This window comes from Bombus huntii, chromosome 4, assembly GCF_024542735.1.
Source record: "Bombus huntii isolate Logan2020A chromosome 4, iyBomHunt1.1, whole genome shotgun sequence".
In the NCBI taxonomy this organism is placed as follows: domain Eukaryota; kingdom Metazoa; phylum Arthropoda; class Insecta; order Hymenoptera; family Apidae; genus Bombus; species Bombus huntii.
The window spans coordinates 16,697,811-16,707,131 of NC_066241.1; the positions used below are offsets into that span (position 1 = coordinate 16,697,811).

At 33.3% G+C, this 9,321-nt stretch overlaps 1 long non-coding RNA gene across 1 annotated transcript; it reads left to right on the forward strand.

Moving 5' to 3' along the window:
* The first annotated feature begins 3,731 nt into the window (after positions 1 to 3,731).
* LOC126865217 (uncharacterized) lies at positions 3,732 to 8,776 on the forward strand. The gene is made up of 2 exons (XR_007689466.1): positions 3,732 to 3,763; positions 3,810 to 8,776. It is a non-coding gene; the product is annotated as an uncharacterized LOC126865217 (long non-coding RNA).
* The last annotated feature ends 545 nt before the right edge of the window (positions 8,777 to 9,321 follow it).

Consider the following 9,321-nt stretch of genomic DNA (forward strand, 5'->3'; position numbering starts at 1 on the left):
ATAAATATTGCTATGTAAGTATAAGTATAAGTATAAAAAACAAAATTAAAAATACTTCAAAAAGGAAATGAAAAGGTATTAAAAGACAGACATTTGTGTGTAGTATTACACAATTAAAGAGTTGAGATACTAACAGAGTCTAATGTTACTGACAATGCGATTCCTGTATAGCTTTTCTTCTTTTGAAATTTTTTATTTTGAAGCAAACACAGAATATTGCAGCATTAGTTTTTTTTCCATGGAACATAATATGGGAAGTGACGTTCCGCAGCACGAAGTTGGTTTCTCGTTGATTATTATCTACTTAATGACAAAATATCTTGCCCATATTTTTCTAATATCTGTCGAAATTTCTTTGTTATAGCAGAAAACGTGCATCATAATGGACAATTATGGTTTATCATTATGTAAATGAATTAAACTACGTAATACTCGTACATTATTTAATTTCATCGTACCTAATATCATATTGAGATGAGAAACGTACACTAAACAAACGAAAAACTATGGAAATATAAGAAAAAAGTAGATTCGAAATGAAAACAAACAGCTTGTTGAAAACAACAATCTTATCATTTTTCAGGTATATCGTGTTAAACAGGTATTGAGATATTTGGCCAGGATATTCGTTTTTTCTTTTTTATTTTTTCTGTAAAATCAAAAACATATACATATGTATACTACTGATTCAGTGTTTTTTTTATATATTTGTTTCTCATTCGCTATTCTACTGGATTTTCCAGAAATGTATTCGAGCTTGGTTACCTGACTGATTACATTTTCTTTCTTTTTTCAGAAATATTTTCGTTAATAGAACCGTTCTTTCTTCCCCTTTTAAATTAAATCGATACTTTAAAATGCACTGCGTATGATCGAATAAAATGAGATAAAATAAATTAATACTTTGTGAAATATAATTAACCTTTTTAATCCTCATACAACGGTCTGCAAACAACAAAGCGGGAAACCAATGTCCATTTGATCCACACCAGAATTTTCATTACATGTTGCGTGTTCTTTGAAAATATGTAGTAAAAAATATCAATAAAATCATTTTCTCTATTTTCTACTATCAAGTTACCACGGTTGCAATCAGGAAAATTCAGCTATACAGGTCAGGGTATGGCTGTTTAGTGTTGCAGTATGAAACAATATAAAAAACTGAGATTGGCTATCTTCTGATACTTCTTTTATAGGAGTATTTTCGTATCATATGATCGATAGCATTGCTCCTATCTTTGCTTTTATTATAATGTAGATTTATGACAGTTCTTTCATTTGGATCCGAAATAGAATCGATAGCATCACGTGTCTCTGTTGCTTTGATAAAAAAAGGAGAACCCGTGAAATTATGGTAATAGTTTTATGATCTACCAACTCTTTTAAATTCTTTTATTTCACTTAGAACGTATCTAGGGGTTGTTCTTATGATTCCAACTAATGTACGCTTGTGATTGCTCTATAAATCTTGCGCTATCTTTGTAGATGCGTAATACCTATCAGTTGTGACGTTTCGGCCCGATTGATCAATAGACCAAATAAGCCATTTGATAATCGCTAACGGCATATATATGCAGGGTGTTTCTGTTTATCTCGGCTTGTATGCTTCTTCTGCGAACGCTGTAAGCTCAAGAACGTTCAACGAGCGAAAAAATAAAGATTAGTTTCTTTGAAAGAGGGCTATCGATATCGATGTGGATTAGATAAATCATGATCAAAGATACTGTCGCCAACATGATTTAAGAGGAGGGAAGATCTATCATATATAGAGATCTGTATCTTTAGAATGCATAATTTCCCGAAGTTAAGGTTTTATATTTCAGATCTGTTATCGTGTTCAGTGATTGGCTATCGGAGCCATTCGGAGCAATACCCACAATCAAAAACTGAATATAGTAAAGCTAACTTATCGTTAACCATAATTAAATTATGACACACATATACGCGATCTAATTTAACTTAATTAGACTTACGATATTTTACTCTAAACTGTATGCAAAATTTAAATTAATTAATTTAAACATGACTTGAGCACTAATATAAAATAATAGCATGAAAAAATTAAATAAAAACGTAAGGAAAAAAGCTGAGCACTACTGAGCCGAGCACACATCCCATACATAACGCTGAACGCTCGATGATCTGTTCCTTTTTATTGCTTACAATTGGTAGCAGTTGAACTACCTTCTTTCGAAGACGTCGTTCCACAGTGGTAAACAATTCGATGATTTCACAGTCAAAACAAAGGTCACATATTGTTATGAGTTATGCGTTATGACTATGTGCGTACCAGAGACAATCTATCGCTTACGATTTACGGAAAGTACATTAGTTTATGTTTATATGGACGTAAGGTCATATCGTTCGCATTTAGCCATGGAAATGTAGGATACTTTTTGTGTTATTAGATAGAGAGAAATTGAACTTTTGATTGATGCGAGCGAGAGAAAAAATTAATGCCCTTAATTAATTAATTTTCCTAATATTATATCTAATAATTCTTCTAATTAATTGCGACACTATTCATTGTGCCTATTAAGATTCAGTCACTCAACGTGCCGCTTACTATATTTCCTTTATCAAAACGGACAAATTTCTAGTGAAATTACACAAACTTTATTGGCATATTGAATATTGTGAAGACGTTGGAAAGGCGCTGAATTATGGGGTATCTTCGTAATACGAAAGTATTAAGTATTTGTCTTTTAATAATTCATTAGAAATTAGTTCGAATTTTTATAGGTATTATACACACACATAAATACCTAATACTTTCGTATTACGAAAATTTACAATGGGTTTGCTATTGTCAACTATAACTTAATCGTACAGACTGGGGTAAGGTCGCTAGAAACTCTACATATGTACAATGTGTATATTTTTAATGGGATAGTTATATAATAAATATATAACTATATATAGCCGCTCCCATTATAAATAAACATAGATGATAATATTTTCGATGTCTAGAAATCGGCCGATTTGAGTCGATAGATTGCCAGCTAATTTAAAGTCTTATAGGAAAGTCTAATAAACATACCTTTGTTTGATGTTTAACTGTCAGCTGATCAGTTTGCAATCGGTTGGCGATTTTATTCAATGTACAGCTTGGTAATATTAGGTCGTCCGGAAAGTTCTTTTCGCGTTCGCCGTTCGGGGCCTTATCTCGTTCTGCATAAGTAAACAAACCACCAGATCACTCTACCCTCAATCGTGTGGTCACTAGTTATCCTCTGGTAAGGCAAGAGAACAGTTTTCGACGTTAGTAGGAAGTGTATCGAATGTTTTTTGCGTGGTGAAAGATGGAAGACCAAAAGATGCATTTTCGTCGCGTTATGTTTCACTGCTTTAAAAAAGCCAGTACGCCTGAAAACACTGCAAAGGAGATTTGTGACGTTTATGGTGATCGGTCTATAACTGTTCAAACAGTCCGGAATTGGTTTAGGAGGTTTAGAGCGGTAAATTCTAATCTGAAAGATGAAGATCGCAGCGGGATTACTTCCGGAAGGGCAAACGATCAACAGTGAAAAATACTGCACCCAACTCGAAAAACTTAAAGAAGCCATTATCACAAAACGTCTTGAAATGGTGAAACTTCTAGAGTTTGATTGGGATGTTTTACCACATCCTCCATACTCTGCAGACCTTGCACCATCGGACTATTATTTGTTCCTCTCCCTAAAGTATGTTCTTCGCAATAGAAAATGCAAATCAGCAAACGAAGTGAAAAACGATGGTGCAAGGTCTGCAGAGTATGGAGGATGTGGTAAAACATTCCAATCAAACTCTAGAAGTTTCACCATTTCAAGACGTTTTGTGATAATGGCTTCTTTAAGTTTTTCGAGCTGATTGCAATATTTTTCACTGTTGATCGTTTGTCCTTCCGGAAGTACTTGGTAGTAGAGAATACCCTTTCAGTCCCACCAAATTGAAAGCAGCACCTTCTTCGGGCGAAGTCCTGGTCTTGCTACCGTTGGAGGACACTTATCTCGACTCGACCAAGATCGCTTGCGTGCAGTGTTGTCGTAGAGAATGCAACTTTCATCCCCAGTAATTAACTTTTTTAAAAATGACTCTCTTTTGTTGCGTTGAATTAGCAAATCGCATGTCAAGATTCGATTCAGGAGATTGCTCTCCGTCAGTTGATGGGGGCCCACACCTCGTAGCGATTAACGTACCCAAGCTTTGTTAAATGCTCGTGAATCGTTGTTCGCGGAATATTTAAAGCATCTGCTATCTCACGAACACTAGACCTTGGGTTTTCATCGAGGTAGGCCTTGATAAGGTCACTATAAGTCATAAGTCATAAAGTCAGTAAGGACGTCCGCTGCGATCTTCATCTTCCAGATTAAAATCTGGACTGTTTGAACAGTTATAGACCGATCACTATAATCGTCACAAATCTCCTTTAGAGTGTTTTTAGGCGTATTGTCTTTTCTTGAAACAGTGAAACATAACGCGACGAAAATGCATCTTTTGGTCTTCCATCTTTCCCCACGCAAAAATCACTCGATACACTTCCTATAATAGTTGAGACACGCCATTCTAAACAAGTGTATTCCGATCTGTATGTTGTATATCTTTACGTCTAAAAGATCGTTTTAAACAATGCATTGTACAGAAAATTATAAAAACAATTAGATACGAATGCAATGTCTGGTAATTAGAAACGGATCGTTCCACCTTGCGATTATATTATTCGTCTAATCTGAAAAGAATCTTAGCAAATTACATATTAATGCATTTTATAGCATCGATTTAATGCTATATATGTAAATGTATCTATGTATGTATTTATATGTACGTATATAAATTAGAAAATATGCTGAAATATGTCGACGAAATATCCATCAAATAATATAGAATATACGTAAAGCGTGGTAAGTACGCAATGAACGAAGCTGCTGAATTTAGATTCGCGTGCACAGCAATAACGGATGAAGTTCGGTTGTTCTTCGTCAACACCAGCATCCCCATTATCCATTACCTTGTTTTGTTTCCTCGATGCATCGTCCCTTTGTTATTTCATGTTTGTCACGATATGCTGAACAAGATATATCTACATACGTATAATCGTACATGTCAAAAAGGCTAGAGAAAAGGTTCCTATAATTCTCAACGAATGGATTTTCGGAAATCCACTTCAGGAATTATTTACAGTAAATAAACGACTCCTATTTCTCCTAACCGATGAAGAGAAACAACAACAAGAACAACAACGACACAGTTCTAATTGATTTTTCTATTGTATTTATTCTCTATTAAATATAACAAGACTCCTACAATGTCCGGCGCGTTTCAGATAACCTTTTATATAATTACCGAACAATATCGATAACGAAGAATGCTAATATAATAGAAACGCCTAAAGGCGTAAAATATACATCGCGTAATATCTTTGTTACTTCTAATTGGTCGAACGGAGTACACATGTATACCATTAGAATTGTCGTGAATACGCCATAGGAGTACATAATAGCATGGAAGAGAAATAACATCGAACGATGTGATAAAGACATTCGTGTATCGTCGAAACCTTTCGCAGTGCCGTGTTGTTGCGATCTTTGTACAATTTTTTCTTACACAACATTGATGCTTTTAGTATGAATTATTCGCAACTATCGAAGATCGACGTGTTTCACTTACATTAGCTATGGTCGCAAGAATGAAACGTAAATTAAGCGAATTGCCTTGCGAGAATTAAACGACTAACGCTGTAAAATAATTCCGAAATATCAGAAACTTGTATGTTTTCAAACTAACTATCACACATGTTATCATGATTTGTGCGTATGCACATGCACACCCGCACACCTTGTATGTGTATAAGAGAGTACCGATTATTATGCATCTCGTATCACCTAAGTTTTATCGTTGAACGTTTGTATTACTACAGATATTATGCGTTTCACTTGTCTTATTAAAATATCAACGTGAATTGTACGTAAAATGTACGTGAAATGTACGTGATTTCTAGCCTCTTTCACGATTTTTGTTATTCGTCATTAAACAGATTCGTTTATGATCATTTAACGCGTGCATTACATTTCACTTAACGACATTTACTTTGTTTAGATAAAAATTACAATGCGTTTTCTCGATTTACCTACATACATACGTTGAGTTCGTAGACTGACGAAAACGATGCGATTAATATTCCTATTAAAGAGCATTGCAAACTGAAATTACAAATATAGGATGTACGTTCTAAACTAAATGATCTCGAATCTCAGCGAAACGTCGGATACACGTATAAAGAAAATATTAATTGTTTCGCGCAAATGAAATTTTCGAGTTCATACAACGTGTAAAAGATATTTCATTGTCGTTTCTTTCGTTCAGGAAACAATTGCAATGTACGTCGAAAATTTTCAATGATATTACGTTTTTATTTAGGAGAAATAATAACGTCACGGGTTCATTCATAAACTTCCTGTCCTGTATATAACGTATGTATGTACCTATACATTAATAGTAAAGCTGCAAAATCGATTAAAAGTCATCAATTTTTAAAAGAAACAACAGTTACTCGATAGATGCGTATTTCATGAAAATAAATATGGAAAAAAAAAAAGAAAAGACAGGAGATTGAATGATAAACATTCGAACGTCGATAAATACATTTGCTTAAAAAATCAGTGAGTAAGAAAGCTCGACAATATACCAATATACCGTCAAATGAAAACGAAAACGAGGAAAGATGAAATAAGGAGGAGGAGGTGAAGGATAAGGAACAAGAACGCGATAAGTCGAAATGTCTCAGCTACGTTTCAACCTATTTTCATTGTTTACTGTTGCATAAGCTTTTATATAAAAATGAACAACGGATCGGAGTGGCTTTTCGGCACGCCGAATTCAACGATCATTATTATTTAAGTGTCAGGTGGAAAAGAGAAGTGCGTTTGTTATACTTATGTAATAAATTCATTTGCAATTCTCTTACGGGCCAATATTCTCCACTAATCTCCCCTCGATGAACGTTTACGCATAATAGAAGAGAAATGCATGATGATCTGTAACTACATATTACAGTTCCATAACGAGATTCATCAATAATACCATTGTACAAGCCGATCGAATTATTTATAAATTGTATAAGAACTGTGTAATTGGAAATTTACGTTTCCGTTGTCATTTTTTATTTAGATTCAAATATTATCACGTAAAACGCATAAAACGTACAATATCTATTTAAGAAAAAGGAAAATAGTTAAAATTATTCAAGGAAACGCGAAATCAGTTTTTTTGCTTTATTTAATTCGGCTACGTCTTTTGGATCAGTATCGACGTAATCGTATTACTTCGGTGTTAAACAATTTCTTGACTTTGGAAATGACACGAAAGAGATGTCAATACGCGTGATTTCTTGTCCCAATTTTATCTCAAAATACATATATATATGTGTATATATATATATATATATATATATATATATATATATATATATATATATATGTATATATATATATTTACAAGCCTTCCTGTTTCTTGAAATGACAGCCAAATTGGAACGTAGATGAAAATCGGGGCGATCATGAGCAGGGTTAAATCAATAAGTAGAAGTTGCATGCACTCAGCGAAGAAATGTTCATTTCTAGAAGAAAATTATATGTGAAAGAAACTGAAGGAAAACTTTATAGATTCTTTTTACTGGGAACGTAAATTTCAAAAGTAAAGTCGCTTCAGCGATTGCATCGAATTAACGCTGTAATATTATTTGTAATTGAACGAATGTGTTTGGAAGAGAATAGTACAATAGTTAATCGAATGGTAATTTTTTAAGTTTGTGAATAGCTGTATAAAGAATTTACTTATATCTACGATGCACTTTACATAAGATATGCGGACAATCTCTGCATGACGAAACAAATGTATGAGTGTTATCTTTTCTTTCGTTTGCGTAAAATACACATGTTTATGTTTATCAGAACGCGATCCTATTTGTTTCGATAAGTAAGTAGGAACGAAGAAATTGAAACTGAATTTTCAAAGAAACAATAAAAGCTTAACTAATATGGTATATATGTACATAATAACATCTTGTCAATTTTGTTTAAAAATTTCTGATACGAATGATAACATAGAAATTTACGAAAGTTGTGATGACAGTGTATTTTTTTAACGTTGCTGACCATCAAATATACAATTAGTATACGAACGATCTTCTGTCTAACTTTATACTTAAACATTTTTTTCTAATAAACGAAAAATTTCATTCTCTTAATTTAACATTTGACAATAAAACTTTTAACGATATGTCTTATTATCGAACACAAAGCAGTCGTTCCTACTTTTATCTCTTAATATAAAAACGCATGCACGCGTGCTCAAACCAGAAAGATAAGATTTGAAGCACAAAATCGAGAAATTACGAGCTTCTCATTTGCTACATTTTTCTTTTTTATTTTGACCTCCATAATGATAACTATTTAAGAAGTAAAAATAAGGGAGTAAGACGCGATGGATATCTGTCTGTACGAAATGAAGAACCTTCGTATCCTAACTAAATGACAATTCAACTGGTCGGAACATTGTGAACACTTCCTAAGAAAACTTCCAAATATTCGACTATTATTATAGTTTATTGTATGTATTAGCGCGAAGAACTGAAGAGGAATTCGGCCTGCTGATCGCTCCGTCCGTATCGCACTTTGTAATTATGTACTGTAAATATTCAACGACGAATATGTTAGCAAATACACGCGCATTGTGTGATTGTAAATATCAGACGTGAAGAAGATGTTTGTTAAATATAGAATACGTTACGTTTTTCAAAGTGTCTATCGTTTTTACCCCTTTCAAACTTTTCATACTGTGTACCTTTGATAACGTACTTTCCGCATCATCCAACCCTTTCGTCTTCATTTCCTTTGTGAAGTCTCGAGGCTGATAAAAGTGGCAGAGCATCGTTCAAGGTAAGTTCCAATTTTATTATTACGCGAACCAAATTTTGTGCATTCTGAATTGGATTAGAGAAGCTTTCTGGAATACAGGGTTATGCATATAAAAGATAAATTGCAAGATACAACAAATATAATATACACTTGTGGAGCAAATCACGTTAACAATCTCAAAAAATGCAGCTTTCCATTATCGATTGAAAGATTCAAATATGGAGTAACAATTAATAATTATTAATGTGAATATACGTAATACACATGTATGCAATAGTGTGTAAAGGCATATGTTTAATAATAATGAAATAGACAAGATGCTTGTTAAACAGACAACAATAAGATCCAATTGCTTTTGCTTACTTTTGGAAAATATGTTGACACAAGACAAATCAAGCAATAAAGATTTGGAAAGATAAAACAGCAT